The 15958-nt window shown below is 44.6% G+C and overlaps 1 protein-coding gene and 1 long non-coding RNA gene across 5 annotated transcripts in view; one reads left to right on the plus strand and one right to left on the minus strand.

Annotated features, from left to right (window-relative positions):
• Positions 1-486: 486 nt before the first annotated feature.
• The window catches only part of LOC102382985, a 17122-nt gene continuing 1650 nt past the window's right edge, over positions 487-15958 (minus strand). Inside the window, exons 2-3 of the long non-coding RNA XR_324824.2 lie at positions 10392-10524; positions 487-1488 (exon numbers count right to left, since the gene is read on the minus strand). This is a non-coding gene — a long non-coding RNA (uncharacterized LOC102382985). The remainder of the gene's footprint in view (positions 1489-10391; positions 10525-15958) is intronic.
• The window catches only part of ACKR3 (atypical chemokine receptor 3), a 14368-nt gene continuing 8278 nt past the window's right edge, over positions 9869-15958 (plus strand). Inside the window, exon 1 of one of the 4 annotated variants that reach the window (XM_025214083.1) lies at positions 9869-9889. The gene's annotated coding sequence lies outside the window, so the exon portion shown is untranslated. Of the gene's footprint in view, positions 9890-12961; positions 13171-14915; positions 15018-15958 lie in introns of those variants that run through there. The other 3 variants (XM_006032341.3, XM_025214082.1, XM_025214081.1) reach the window with 3 other exon arrangements.

The following is a 15958-nucleotide window of genomic DNA, read 5'->3' on the forward strand; positions in this document are numbered from 1 at the left end:
CAGTTTGACTGGCTTCAGGGATCTCCCAGACCAGCTAGGGGTCAGACAAGGCAAGGCCTCTGGCATATCCCTCCCTAGCAAACAAGCCTGAAAACACAGCCTTTAAAAATGTCTGGGAAATGGGTGAGTCTTCTCAGATGCCAGCCAACCTTACCCCAAGCTCTGCAAAACTGAACCTGCCAGCTATCAGTGGGGCTATTGGGGCTGACGTGTTAGCAGAGCAATTAGAACCTGGCTATGTCACAGCGCTAGCAGGTGCCATGGAGATGGAAGAGCAGGGGGTTGCTAGGCGAGTAGGGGAAAACATTTAGAGAGATGGAGATGGTCAAGATGGAAGTGGTGGAGCAAGGGTATGAGGACATGGAAGTCACCGAGCAAGGGCATGAGGAAATGGAGGTCTCTGAACAAGGCTATGAGGAAATGGAAGTCACTGAGCAGGTGTATGTCTTCCCATGCACCTTCCCATCTCCACTGTCCCAACACTGACCCCCACTCTGGCCTCCTCCTCTGCCACTGATAGGCCCCTGGTCCCTTCCCCTAACAGTGGAAGCATATTACAGTTTGATTTGCCCTCAGATGCCAGCCCTTGACTACACCTGCTTATCCTAATAACATTTCTCTCTTTTCTTCCCCCTTAGCACATGGATTGAACTCCTCTCCCCTGCCCCACCCTGGACAACTCCACTTGGTCTCCCAATGAGCCTGCTCTCCTGAAATGGCTCTTGTTAGGGTCCTTGCTGACCCTTTCTCACCAGCTCTTCCTCTGACCTCTCTGCTGTGTTGGATATTGCCATTTATCCTTTCCTCCTGTGCATCTTGCCCTCTGGGACCTTTTGAGATGCTGCCTTCTCCAGGGTGCTGGAGGCTTCAGAGAGCTGAGATGTCTCCAGGCAGATCAAATGGCTGGAGCACTTGACCAGGGCTTTTACACTCTTTACACACTTTACCAGGGTTTTTACCTGGGCTGCCCCTGCTTGGGATGTGGATATCAGGGGAAAGTCATAGAATCATAGAAAAATAGAGCTGGAGGGTACCTCAGAAGATCATCTAGTCCTACCCTTTGCTTGAGGCGGGAGCCTCTGTGTCCAAGCTGTCCCAAACTAGTGTTTGTCTGACTGGCACTTCCAGGGATGGAAATTCAACCACCTTGCTGGATAAGGGGTCCTAACATGTAACCACCAGTCAGTCCTCTGGGGGTTTCCACAGAGGCCTGTGATTCTCTTCATAGCCAGTCTGTAGAACTGCAGCATTAGGAGAAACCTGTTGGGTTGGTGGGTCTGCAGCTGAGAAGATAATGACAGGTGTGTGTCTTATCCATCTGTGTGGCCTGCTGTGAGGTAAGAGGAGCAGCACAAACAGAAACTTGTTTAGAGGGTGAACTTGCTGCTTCTTTTCTTCTTTGTTCTTCCAGGAGATGTTATACTGAAGCTCTCACAGTTTAGTTCATCCTTCAGGGTGGGTTGAGTCCTTTCATTTGTGGCAAGAAAACTAGAAGGAAAAGGCATGTGATTTGTCAGTGGCAGCTAGAAGGAGACCCTAGAAAGCCTGGTCCACTTGGTGACTAACCACTAGAGAACCACTCCCCACACTGCTCAGAACTGGAAACAGAAGCCAGATACTCTGACTCCCAGACTCCCCAGGCCAAGAGACCAACAGCATGGTTTATCTAATGGCTGTCCCTCTTTGTATTCCCCCACCCTGCGCCACCAGAATTTCTTTTGTATCACTTGTTGCTTATGCTAAGTTGGAACCGAGCTTGCTATAGGCTGGCTTCTGTCCATGTATGCTATTAATCCAAATGCAGATGTCCATCCTGGGCACTTCTGCACCTTGGCAGGTGGCAGCATCAGTGCCTGTGTTGCTGGCAGTAGCAGGAGGGCAGGCAGTGCAGTGGCTGCTATGTTTGTGCCCTCTCCCCATTCACTGTCTCTATTTTCCCTTAGCTATGCTACTGTCTAAATGTATGTGCCAGATTGTTTTCATTAGGAACAAAGAACCAAAAGGAACCGCTCAGGTCTCTGTGTCCCCTATTCCACAATCACAGGCAACCATGTAATAGCCTTTAAGTCTGGAGGAGAAAATTTTAAAAACTAATGTTTATATCTTCATTGATAGTTGCAGTAACTGCTGAAAGCAGGATTTCTCATTCAAAGACTTATTTTATCTTCCACGGAGTCACACTTCAGTACCTTTTATCAATAAATTACAATAATGTCTATGAGAGTAGATTATGAAGCTACAAATAACACCTATAGGTTACATCTTTACTTAGCGGAAGATGAGTAAAGTGGAAATGGACTGTGAAGGAGAGAACTATTTTCAATAATTATTAGCTACATGGGTTCTATTCTTAATTACACTAAAATAGATTTTTCTTTAAAGCAGTCTTTGCATTAAGTCCTTGCATTAAGAATGTACATCGATTTTTCTGTCTTCATAGTGTATTGGAATGCTTGCCACACCTGGTATTTGTCTTTTTTGGAAACTCACTAAAAAATGACATAGCTGCAATTCCATACATGATTGATGGAAAGTGTCCTGTGAGGCAGCTGGAAACAAGTATTAACCTCTCTAGCATGGGTTGCTGCAGCTGCTAAACTAAATTATAATGAAAGAAAGAGAAAGTAGAGCCAAAGCATGGGCTGCACCACTGATTTGATATACATGTAATAATATATGCATTTTGTCTATAAATCATCATCATTCCTTTTTGTTGTTATCTGTGAAGTACAAATGTTGATGTGTGTGGGAGAAGTTAATCCCTACTCAAGAGACTCAAATCATATAGGTAATACACATATTTAAGGAAGCATTCACAGTGTTACAAACTTCCAAATCTCCCAGATATTTGGCATTATTTTTTAAGGCCTCAGTCCCTGGAGTCCTGTAATTACACAAGACTCTTGAGTTTTTTGTGTTTTTAAAAAAAATAAAGTTTCCATGCTCACTTTTACATGAGCAGCTCCAAAACCAAGGCTCCTAAAACTAAAAGGGGAAAAAAAATCTCACACTTTTTTAAATAATCTTGTGATGTTGGGATTTTTAGTATTTAGGTTTGGCAACACCAAGGTTCAGCAATAGTACTGGGTGGTATGGGTTCTGGTGCCAACTTTACCTTAGGTGCTGCTCGCCTGATTTTTTAAGGACCTTGGTGACAGATGATCATTCAACCTTGTGGAAGCAGGAGGCACCCTCCAAAGTGGAACCTGAGAGTAGGGGCCCTGAGAAACCCTGCTTCTGGTACCTGGCGGAAGTAACATAGCCCAGTAAGGGCTGGAGAGTTCTCTTGTGTTCTTACAGGGATGGGGGTGGTGGCTGAATGGCAGAGGAAGTAGGGGTCCCAGTTTGTAAGCCCCTATTCCCTCCATATTGGAGGACACCCAAGAGCTGGCTGTATAACCAGACATTGGTTCCCACTTCTCTGACCTGATGTTTCGGAGCCTGGAGCCACAAGCCTACCCCTCCTTGTCTGGTCTTTCTTATGGTGGGCACCTCCCAAAGTATATAACCAGACATCCAGCACAGGCACCTGGTTGGGCACCTCACAAAGTACATAACCAGACATCCAGCGCAGGCAGAAGGAGGAGAGAGAGCAATGGGATGATGAACTGCAGAGCTGCACAGCCCTGAAAATGCTGCAAATGCCACTGAAACTGGCAAGGGGAGAGTCTCCATGATGCAGGAGTTTCATGGAGCCCTGGGAGTAGGGGAGGGGAGAGAAGGCCCCAGGAAGCCACCATGGAGTTGGACCGAGAGAGGGAGGATCTCTCGGTCCTGATCAGGGTCTGAGGAAGTGAACAGGTGCCCACCATAAGAAAGACCAGTCAAGGAGGGGGAGGCTTGTGGCATCAGGCTCTGAAGCATTAGGTCAGAGGATTGGGAAGCAACCAGTGAGAATTAATTAGGTAGTGTGATTTGCACACTTGGAAAAGCGAGAACTTTGCTTGATGGACAGACCTAGCATGTAATGAACTGAGAGTGATTTGATGAGCCAATGGAATTAATACGATGAGCTGATTCTCTTAATGACTAATGAATTGTGGATAATTTTGATTTTATTGATTATCATTACTGGATCATTTAGGAGAATTAATTGGATGGATTGATTTTCTTATGGACTAATGAACTGCAAATGGTTCTTGATTTCATTGACTGTTGTTATGCGATTGCCTATGGGAGGCAGTATAGCAGGCAATGCAATGGACTGATTTTCTTAGTGACCAATGATTTGTATATGTCACGGCAGGGTCCTGCAGGAGGGCCGTGATCTCCTCAAGGCCCCCTTCCCGTGCCAAGTTGGCCCAAGGGCACCATCAAATTCTCGCCCGCCATGTCCACACTGGTGCTTCTCAGTAATGCCCCCTCTCTGGGGCTCACCATGCCCGCCCTGGGGCTTCTCCACAATGCCCCCTTCTCTGGGGCTTCTCAGCTGCCCCTCTCTGGGGCAGGGGTCTATACACCCCAAATACCGTGCCCTCACCGGCGCTGGGGTCCTCACACTACTGTGAGTCCCCTATGAGGCCGCCTCCAACCCCTCACCCAAACCACAGGTGTAACAACAAAACAAAACACAAGCCCCTAGGCTATAACATAACTTAAAGCCGCCCAGCTAAAACCACATGGCTCAGACATCTTAGAGCTGCCATCCTTTACTCGGCTTGAGCTGTACCTGTGGTCAGGCTTCTTCTAGCATCTTTGCTCAGGGAGCTGCTGCCTCTCTGGCTGCTGGCAGGGGACTGCCTCTGGCCTCAGCTCCCGGGCTTTGCTTCATAAGGGCCAGGCCCTGCCCCTTCCAGTCAGCTGACCTTCCCTGGTTGCCCCGACAACCCACAGCTGGGTTCCTTATTCCCTCACTGCTAGGGTCCTTTCCCTAGCAGTTTCTCCTCTTTAGGAGCAGGGCACCCCAGTGCTCTGTGACAGCATACAATTTTGATTTCTCTGTTCATCATTTCTTTATAGTTGACTGATTAGGTAGGCAGAGACTTTGACAGGCTAAATGGCTATCCAAACTGATGACATTCACTCTGAGATTCTACTGATAACATCTAGTGAGCCAAAACTGTAGTTGCATCTCTTTGCAGTAAGTGGGGTTGGCCAATATCATCATACACAGTTGACAGGGTGTGAGGAGAGGTGGAGAGGTGGAGCCCCACAGAACTACCTTGTATGTGGCCAGAGGGAGACTCCTATTCATGACAAGAAACCCTCCCAACAATATACAAGAACAAGGCATGGCAGGTCAAAGGAGGGTCTGTTCCAGTAAGCAGGACACGCTGAGGGTCAAGCTGTCTAACCCCAGGAGTCGGCATTTCAGGGACCTGAGCTCTCATTTCAATGTGGCACAGGTCATAACTGCGAGACTACTTACAAATCTGTTGAGCTCTTCTAAAAATCTGATTGATTCTGGGCACTGAGCTCTGATCCCAAAATTACCAGTCTTTTAGAAAATGAGTCCATTGAGTACAAGGGAGAGGGCTTTAGAGCAGGACACAAAAGTAATTAAAGTAGCATGGCTCAACCCATGAGTCATGACCCAAAAGTGGGTCACAAGAATATATGAAAGGGTCATGAGCGAACTTTAAAAACGGATCAAGAAACTTTAAAAATGGGTTCTCCTTTAAAGGAGAAAAAGGTGGGAAATGCTAGTTTTTCCCTGGCTGGTGGGCAGAGTTCCAGGTTGTGAAGGGCTGCTTGGGGCCCTCCATGCCCCACACACCCACCCCCTACTCCGCACACTGGAGGGCTGGGGCCTGGGGGCAGGGGACAGCAGATTGGGAGTGAGGGGCACTGGGTCAGGACTGGCCATTGATGTTTACAAATAGGTCCTCGTACAAAAAAGGTTGAGAACCACTGGATTAAGGAAAACAGCATAAGGACAGTAGATACAACAAACATGCCCTCTAATAGTCACGTCAGAGTCTATTCTGCTCTAGTATAAGGAGATGGTTATTTTGCAACAGACAGTTCCAGTGGGAACAAGGAATGTGGGCAGTTCCATCAGACTTGCTTTGCCTTATTATTCCATGTGCAGCTGTAAACGCCTCGTGCCTCCTGAGGCTGTGGGGACACAGTGACCACTTGCAAGCGGCAGCAGCAGGGGCATGGCGGCAGTGAGCGGGAACCGGTCACAGCAGTCTTAGTGGCAGGGGGTGGGGAGGTGGTGAGTGCCGACTGGTGATTGGTGACTGCCTGCAAACACTGCCGGCAGTATTGGTGGCGAGAAGGGTGTGGTGGTGACCAGTGACCACCCGCAGACACTGCTGACAGCATCAGCAGTGGCCAATCTCAGGGCGTGTGTGACCAATCTCAGGGGGTGCATGTGCACCCCCTATGCATCACCAATGTGCGCAGCTTTACTGGTAATAGAAATAAATAAAAGTTCAGCAGAAGCAAGGGGCTGCTGGTCACCAGCTCATCTATCAAGTGAAGGTGCTTGGCCTAGCTAGCATATGCCATACTGGGTCAGATCTTCAGCTGGTATAATTTGTCCCATCTCCTCAGTCAATGGAACTATGATGATTTATACCAGCTATAGGTCTTCCCCTGGATTCTAATCCTGGCTGTGCCATTGATCTACTGGGTGACATTTGGCTATGTACACTGTAATTTTTTTGGAGCAAGGACTGTTATTACTATGCATAAGGTTTAGTGCTTTAGGGTCTTTATCTCTGTTGGCCTTTAAGCCTCTAAATGCCATTCTAATACAGATGATGATGATGATGATAATGATGATAATAATCATACAAGTGCTCAGAGCAAGATTAGAATAAAAATTACCAACTATCTGGGATTTTCTGGAATGGTCCCTCATTTCATGGTTGGGCCCCCATGTCCCCGAGGATGCCCTAATATGGGATATTCATCCCGAATTTGAAAAATTGTTCCCAGATCTGCATTAGACAGCATCCTGAGCAGGGCTGGTTTGCAAATTACAATTTCCTAGAGCTGTACTCTGGGCACATCTACACAAGACACTAGAAGCACAGTAGACTAATTCTACTGTACATTAGCACATCATGGCAAAAGCTGTGTAAATGTGCTAATGCTCAGTAGAATTCGTCTACTGTGAGTTAGCATCACATAAAAGAAGTGCGCTGGCACTACTGCATGGTGCTGCCAATTTCGGTGTTAAGTTTACTACCTATTATTACAGGTACTAAACTTAATGCACTGTAATTATGGCACATTTAATGCATGCGTAGATGTGCTCACTGACTATTACAGGTCAGTTTCAGGGCTACTACTAGCCTCTGAGACTGTCTCACTTATTTTGCCCCTTGAACAAACATGTTGGTGGCTACCCTTTGTTAGCATTACCCCACTCTGGTGATTGCGACAGTAGGAATTTATAGGACAAAACCTAAATAGAATCTGACTGAAATTTTCCAAGAGGCATCAAATTGCTTTTAAGGTCTTAATGTTAACCAAAAAAAGCCAGGAATTTCACTGTTACAACTGACACTCCACCTTCACTTCATGCTTTTATACCTCTTTTTATCCCATGTGGCATGAGTGAGACAGGAGAACAGTACTAACTTTGGATTTCCTGACTTTGGTTAGTGACTGCTTAACCTGATTTAGATGTTGGCTTAGTATTAAATGACATGGGTTATTTTCTACTGTAGGGTGAAATGGCTCTGAAAAGCACCACAGCAATTATTGACCTGGATAAAGTCTACTACTTTTTTAGTCTCTCTCCTCAGAGATCTTTAAAGAAATGGCTCTTTATGTAGTGATTTCTTTTTTATTAGTCTGGTCATTTGTACTGTTCTTCCATCATCACATCCATCATCACATTCACATTATAAGGTCTGTGACAGGGAGACAACAGAAAATGAGCTGGTTCATAAGAGGGAGGAAATTAATACTGATTTTTGGTACGGTGCCCCAGCAGCTCTTATTATAAAGATCATGGGAGGTTATTTCACTTCCTTGTACCTGCAGAGCACGGAGCCTGATTTCCAGTTTATTGCCTGTGAGTTTGTGTTCCTTCAGACTTTTGCTTTGTTTTTCTGTTTAAGAGAGACTTGGTTGCTGGGTGTGTTTATGCTTCGGATTTGAGTAACAGTGTTGGCTAGAGTGCTATGCTCTGTCTTCAGATAAATGATGACATCTCTCTCTCTAAGACGCTCTTACACAGATGTGTGCGTGACACTGCGCAGTCTTGTCTTTGCTTTGTGTCAGCCCTCCTGTTGTGCAATTTACAAACATTTGTTGCTTTTAAGTATTTCTGTGGTCTTGAAAACTCCCCCACCCTTCTGTTATGTACTTCCTATCACTCCAAAAATCTTTCAAGTGCTTGTGGGTGCCAAGTTACATTTTTGTACTTGCTTAGATCAGGCTAAAACTCAGCACTCCTCTATGTTGTGTTAGGAAGGGAAGCTTGAACATAAAATACAGCTTCTAATCCTTGATTCTAGGTAAGAGGAGAAGATGGGAGAGGAAAAGAGGGGAGAGGCAGGTGGGTGGATAGAGCGCATTACAGCTTTTTTGTGTATTTCTCTAATACAAGCAGTAGAGAGTTCTGTTCTTCTGAGGCAATGGAAGGCTATGTGGTGAAGGCAATTAGCTAGTAGAAAAAAACCTTGGGTTCAAGCCCTACTTATTTTCACAGTATCAGTGCCTGACCTTGGTCAAGTCATTCAGTGGTTTAGTTCTCCTCTTGTGATACAGGATAATGCTTCCTTTCTCCCATCCCCTCCTGCCTTATCTATTAAGGTCATGAACTGTTTGGACTGGGACTACCTATCAATACGTTTGTACACAGCACCTAACACCATGGAGCCCCAATCTCTAACAGTTGCTTCCCTATGGTGATGCTCACCTAAGACAGTTGGAGGGTCTTCAAGTGTCATCTAGTCTAACCCTCTGCATAGATGCACTGTTCCTAAACCATCCCATATGTACATGGGTCCATCCTCATATTAGAAACCTCCAATGCAGGAAGTTGCACTGTTTCCCTAGGCATCTATTCTTAAAATTAGGGAAGTTTTTCCTGGTTGTTTTTCTAACCAAATGAAAAACATGAGATGCCAACATTGTCTGTGGAGCTGGTAGACACTAGGACTATGTCTATACTAAAATTGGTAGCCAAACTGTCTACTCTTTTCCCAAGTGGCTATGCAAAAAGCTTGTGTGGTATGGTATACTCATGAAATCTGGCAAAGATATGCTGTCTACCAATAGCATAAAAACAACCCTCCCACGAGCAAAAGAAATTGGCAAGAATTCAGTTTGCTGGTATAACTGCATCTATACTGGAGGTTTTCGTCCAATATAGCTCTATCAGGTTCACATCACCTTCCATCCCTGACTGACTGACATGGTCCAGGTAGCAGCAGACAGAATTCTTATGTGAATGAGATGAGGCCTTTGGTATCCTGGCTATTTGCCGGTATAGCCCCCAAATGACCCTAGATTGGGCATCAACTTCTCTTTCACTTTTACTGCTGCAATGGAGTGATTTAACATTAATTTGTTTTGTAATTTTTTTGTTGAGCATTTCATCTGTGAATGCCAACACAATTTGGCTTTCATAAGGGAAAGGGACATACTTGTCTATCCTGCATGAGTAACGCATTTCCTGTAAATGATAGCTTAAGGGAGGAAACTGGAAAATTGTTAGGTACAGCCAGGGTTGTGCACTGTGTATGGAAGGAACTTGCAGGTGATTCATGAACAAGACAGTCTTGTGTTGTGCATTGCTGGATGCTAGTTGCTGGCTTTGTTTGGAAGAAGATATAAAACTGAATTCATTGTTTCTTGCCTTGCAGGTAAAGAGAATTTGTCTGTTTCTTCAACCTAATGATTATGGTTTTCTGCCAGAATATTTTTGTCTATAGCTTTTGGGCTCTGCTTCAGCCAAGCACTTGAGCTTTGTTTTAAGCACGTGAGTACTCCCAGTCCTTTTTGCACTTAATTACAGAAGTCAGTGGATTTTGGTAAGTGCTTATAGTTAAGCAGGTGCTGAAATGCTTTGCTAATTTGGAGCTACAGATCAAAGGGCTCTATCATCCCCTACTCAGGAACAATTCAAGCAGGAAAAGGGAAATTATATAATGTTCATTAGTAGGGCAGAGGTTGGGTTGTACCTTCACATAAAAAATATATTGCCTATTACTCTGTACGCATGTTGCAGAGATATGAAGGGTAGATACAAAAGGATATTTGCAGAGAGACCCAACGCTCCATCTAAGTACCCTGCTCTCATTTCTCATTACAGCATAGCTTCCTCAAGCAGTAGGCAAAATATACATATGTGCATGAACTCAGGCTGTTCGGTAACCTCATCCTCTCCTTGATTTTCACAGGACTGAGGGCTAGTATAATCATTGTTTCCTCCCCCCCTCCTCCTCCCCCCCTCCGTCCTGCCATACCCCTGATCCACTCACTCCAACTGCTGTAGCCATGCAGGCATCAAGGAGATAATCAGGCTCAGTTAGCATGAAGGGACAACTGTTGTTCTTTTTCATGATGGTATAAATTTGGGGTGACTCCTTCCCAAAGGTCATCCTCCGAAGTTTCCTAGGAAAGGATGAAGCAGTAAAAAGTCCAGTTAAAATAGAGATCCTTTTTTTTAGACGAATTGAGTGTCCTGATGGATAATAGATTTTTTTTCTTAAGTAGAAACCTGGAATATGCAATACTAAATAAGTGGTCTCTTGATTAGACTTCTCTTCTTAAAGACATAAAGTATCTGAGCTCCCTTCTTACTTTTGCTCTAGAAGAATAGCTGTTGGCACCAGAAAATCTCTTAAAAGTCCCAAGGCCTCATTCCAGCTCTTTCTTGACCAGAAAAATGGGTTATATTTTAAAAACATGTTTTAATTAACCTTTTGTAGCCACTACTAGAGGTTGGGCTAGCTGCATTTAAAATGTATTTGCAGCTGGTGGCTAATGCCAAGATATTTAGAAGTTCTAAAGGCTTTTTGTGTTTGTGTTTCAAAATGTGCTGCTTAAAATGTATTAGCTAACTTATCAACCTTGTTTAGGCAGGAGCTCCGTTACAAAGGTGCCTGGGTGCCTTCTGAGTAAAGAGAAGAATTTGGTGCCAAGTTGCTGAACTGTTTTACTTTTGTGCCCCCCCAAATCCCGGTGTATGTGTGTATTCTACACATCCCATGCTGGGTGGAGGAAATGGTATAGTCTAAATATATATACTGCATTTTGTTGTCTATAGTTTATAAATGCCCAGGACTGGGAGTACATGAGTCAGAGCCTTTTCAGCTGTCAGCACTATTTTCAAGCTTCAGCAGCTAAGAGTACTTACTCACATTGCACCATTTGTATTTTCACTCAAGGGATTTACTGGTTTGTTGGCAGGTAGATTACTGCATCTTCCACCAGGAAGAAAAACAGCAAGCTGTTAAAGACAACTGACTTGCAAAACCAAATGCCTGAAAATGTTGTCTGTTCATACTTTGATTGGGTTTTGCAAAAATGTGGCCTTTTGTGCTTAAATGACCTGATTTACCTTCAGTAACACAGAAAGTGATAGGGTGACTTTAGTTGGCAAGAATCTTACTCTATGTGGCCTGTCTTTGGTGTTATCTTTTCTTGCAGCAGGTGTAGAAAACGAGGTGTGAGCTTACTGCCTCTGACTGTACAACATTTTCTTATGCCAGGAGAGAACTGTTAGCCTCCCCCACCCAACTATCCCAGACAATAATCTTTTTTTCCCTTTTTTTGTTGCTTTATTATTATTGAGGCTTTCTGTTCTTCTAGTGTCTGAGCCGTGCAATCTTAGCTCTATCTGCCTTAATTGCAGTGGAGGTATTAAAAAACCCCCACTTTTCTTGAGTGTTCACAAGCTTTTGTATTTTAGGAACCAGGCACCAGTAGAGGTGGGGCTAACATTACATAAATGCAGTTGACTTTGCAGGACACTGCTAGAATTGGAAATCAGTGGAACTAGAATAGATTGCAGTTTATTTCTGCAAAGCTCTACAGAGCATGACCTCAAAGTGAAGCTTTGAGTTGCTTTACATTTATTTTTATTCACACATGCAACCCCACCCAAAAAACCCAACAAACGAAGGAAAAAAACCAACACCCCTTATCTTGTCTGAAGAGTTTATGTGGCCTGAGTTTATATGATCGTTCCCCTAGAATGCTGAATAAGACCCTCTAGTCTAAATTTTAGAAGTGACAAATCATTTTCAGCTTCCAATTTGAAACTCTTTAAGGTTTCATTTGTATAGATACTTAAAACTTTATAAAAACAAGGCTTTTTTAAGAGTGCTGCATTTGGTGCCTCAGTTTTTGGATGCTCAAAAGCCACTGCTGGGATGTTTACATGTTTGAAATTATGACACATTTGTTGCTTCACTGTGGAGGGAAAGGTGGCTTCTTTAAGCTGAAGTCTTTTAAGTTTTAAGTAAAAACTGAAACAATTATTTTTCATGGACAGGAAAAATAAATATCCCACATTTAACCCAAGTATTTATCTTAGCTGGGCCAGGGAAAGAACATCAGCATTTAGGTTTACTTTTGGGGGACTTGGGGTGTCTTCACAAGCAGAATGACAGCATCTCACACATTTTGAGGCTATTTCCCTGAGCTCATGGCAGTTGATCAGCACAACCTGAAAAAGTGAGTTCTGCTTTGTGCAGTGATGACCTCCTTTCGTGCCAAACAACAGGAACAACAACAAAAAAAGTCTGTATTGCCAAGCCATGCACAGGCAGAGGGCTCTGAACAGATCAAGACATGATGGTGTGAGGATAAAAGTCTCTAGCAGAGCTAGGAAATGCACCTCTGCATGTGTTAAAGGGATTAAAGATCTATAGACACCTGAGACAAGATCAATATTTGGTGATTTAAGAGGAGAGGCTAATGTTGACTTGGCATTTCCCCGCCTTTTGGCAGGATGCAGGTGATACACCCACTCCTCCTTCAAATGTGCTGGGGAAGAGGGGACAAGCTGGGCTTTCCCAGGGGTGTGGTGCAGCATCGCCCAGCCAGGAAACAACACCTCCCTCCCCCTCTTTTATTTTCTCCCAAGTGTTTTGGGCAGAAAACTACTTACACAGCTGCCATCTAGGGGCGCTTGTCTGCAGTGTATATAACAGCGAGTCAGCTAGAAGGAGCACTCAGTCTCTTGAAAACTGCTCAGCAAGCAGCAGCTGCAGCCAGAAGAAGGGAGAGCGAGAGCGAGAGCCAGGAGAGGAGGTAAGGACATGATCCCTGATCCTAGCTCAGCATGCTGGGGAGGGCTAAGGAGGTACAGGGGCAAGTTTGCAGGAGCTGGAGCTGGGGCTGGAGGGGTGGGAGGGGGGTGCTGGAGATCTGCCTTCAGATGCTTGTTAAGGAAGCTGGACGTGCTTTATTGCAGTAGGGCTGGGCTCTCCTCTCCCCAAGCCCCCAAGACAAGGGCTCTTTCCTAAGTTTCTTTGTCTGACATCCGAGATCAGTGAGTGTCAGATACCAGTTGTGTGGGGTGGGGGGAGTCCTGGTTGCTACAGTCTCCAGCAGGCTCTCTACACCCATCTCTTGCCCACCATTTGTATCCAGCTGACAGCTGGCTCAGCCAGCCTGGCACAACCGTCCCACTTTGTTCCAGCTTCTCAGCATGTGCACCCTGGCTTGCTAGGCAGAGATACCCAGCTTGGCACCAGCCAGTCCTTTGAAGCACCTCGTTTAGATGTGTGCAGGGCAGAGATGTGCCTGGGTAGCAGGCAGGCAGTCCCAGGGGTGACTCACTGATGATAACCTATGACCTTTGGGACAATCAGGGCTTTCATGGCTTGTTGACCAGGCTGGCTCAGGAAGCTGCAGACTTCAGTGTTAAAGAGCCAGCTCAGTCGATCTTTTTCTCTTTCATTCTGCCTTGACCTCTCTTTTAAAGGTAAGGAAATGAATGTCATTAGTGGCAGATGCCTTGAAATATTACCGTTTTAATAAGCTAAATGTGTTGGAGGGGTACAAAAGGCTCCTTTTTAAACAATGCCCTTCGTTAGGGATGGGTAGGGTAGCAGGGAGTCCTGTACTAAGCAAGGATGGATGGGTAATCAGGGGTCTCTGAAGCCTGCAGGGTAATGAGGAGCTGTAAAAGTTATTCCATTCAGTTGTTAAAAGCGGAATAATTGGGCTTAAAAATGGGAGAGCACCTCATTAAAAGGTTTATGGTCCTTTGAAGGAATTTGGTGACATTCCCCAAAACTTTCATTCTGCAAAGTTTCAGGGGCAGGAGTGGCAACTCTTTTTTGTTGTTCCTTTTAGAAATGCAGATGTTGCCTCTGTGTCTGTCTTTTTATGAAAACAGAATGGGGGCCTTAACTGAACAGCGTTTTAGTTTTATTCTTAGAGAAGAGAAGCAAAGTGCCGCTGGATTTCTGTTTTTTAATTTGCCACCAGCAGGGGGCCCGAGTCACCTCCTACTGTGCCCATCATAGGGCACAGCTCAATCCAAGGATTTGAATGGGGGAAGGATCGGGCCCAGAAAAGGGGGGAGGGGGGAATGTTTTTGCAATTCACCTCTTGCATTATGAAAAAAATAATTAATTTAGTTTCTAAGGAGGTGCCACAGTTGGTTTTTTTCTATTTTTTCAAATGCAAATCAATGCGCTAGAAATCAGATGCTAAATTTTAAAATGGTTATGCAAAACCTGGCTACCCCACTACCACCTTGGTTGGTGGGGGAACGCAACCCCTCCTAGAAATAAGTCTGTGCAGTGGAAAACAATTTCCCCCACCCTTGTCAGCCTGATGAAGTCTAAAGATCTATTGCCTTGTTTTATGAAATATTTCACACTAGGTAGCACTATTAAAAACGCATAATGCCCTTTGTTAGCTAGGAATCCTCTGAGGATCTATAAATATCTCCTAATCAGGCCACCAACTTTACCTTTACATTCAGAACAGTAGCTTTTTGTGTGACAGTTGCAGGCAGAAAACCAAACTCTCTTATTCCATAGGGAGAAAATGAGGAAAGTGCTTGGAACTAAGACAGGCGGTTGCTAATGCAGTGAGACATTAGTAGACGTGAGCCGGGCAGCCAAAGGGAGCCGCAAGTAATTGTAAAATGCTTTGGCATCTGCCTTGAAAATATTTGATGAATTTCCTGAATGGGGAGGCTCTTTATTGCTGAAGAAACTTGATTAAACAGTCTTCTCACTTCTATCTGTGTTAAATTTCAAATTAGCACTGATCTTATTTATAGGGTCTTCCCCACCATAGTATCAGAGTGCAACTGTCCCTTTTAATATCACTACTGTTTATGTGAAATGACTCTTATGGGACTGAGGCACAGGCAGGGATAGCACTTTATCACTGCAAGACCTGCTTTTCCAAGAGTACTTTACAAGTCAAAAGAAGCACAGACTGTGTAATGCAAACTTTTGTCAGAAGGCATTCAGTTTACCTCATTTTGAAAAGGTGGCAGTTGACAGCAATAGTTTGTTGCCAAGTGAAATTTGGGGCCAGATTTTGCTCTCGTTTACAGTGGTATAAATCCAGAGTGACTCCTTTGGCCTCCTGTGACTTGCACCGCACAAGAGCAGAATATGGCTGATTTAGGTGTTGATACCATGCTCCCTGCTTTAAAGGAGACACTGGAGTCTCCAGTCCAGCATGCGCTCCTGAGTATAATGTTGGCTACTACGAGTAGTCTTACACATTCAGTAGTGTTTACGGCATTGAGCCCCAAAAATCAAGCCATAGATAACAAGGGTGCTGGAAAGCCACATGCAGGGATCAGTAGGATTATCTTCCAGGCTTTTACTGATGATTGAAGAGGAATTTTTAATATGATTGCTCACTAATATCACATGATGCTTTATTGCCATAACAGGAGCTACAGCAAAATTACTTGACTTCCCTAAGCACTTCTTTATGGTGTGTAGCTCCTTTCTCAACTGGTCTAGACGCAAGGCCTCCCTCCAGAACGTGCAGCCCCTTCTGCAGATGTGCGCAGAGGGAGCCCCCCTCCTTTTCATCCAGTCAGGAAGACATCCCCTCC

This window comes from Alligator sinensis, unplaced genomic scaffold, assembly GCF_000455745.1.
Source record: "Alligator sinensis unplaced genomic scaffold, ASM45574v1 scaffold205_2, whole genome shotgun sequence".
Taxonomy (NCBI): domain Eukaryota; kingdom Metazoa; phylum Chordata; order Crocodylia; family Alligatoridae; genus Alligator; species Alligator sinensis.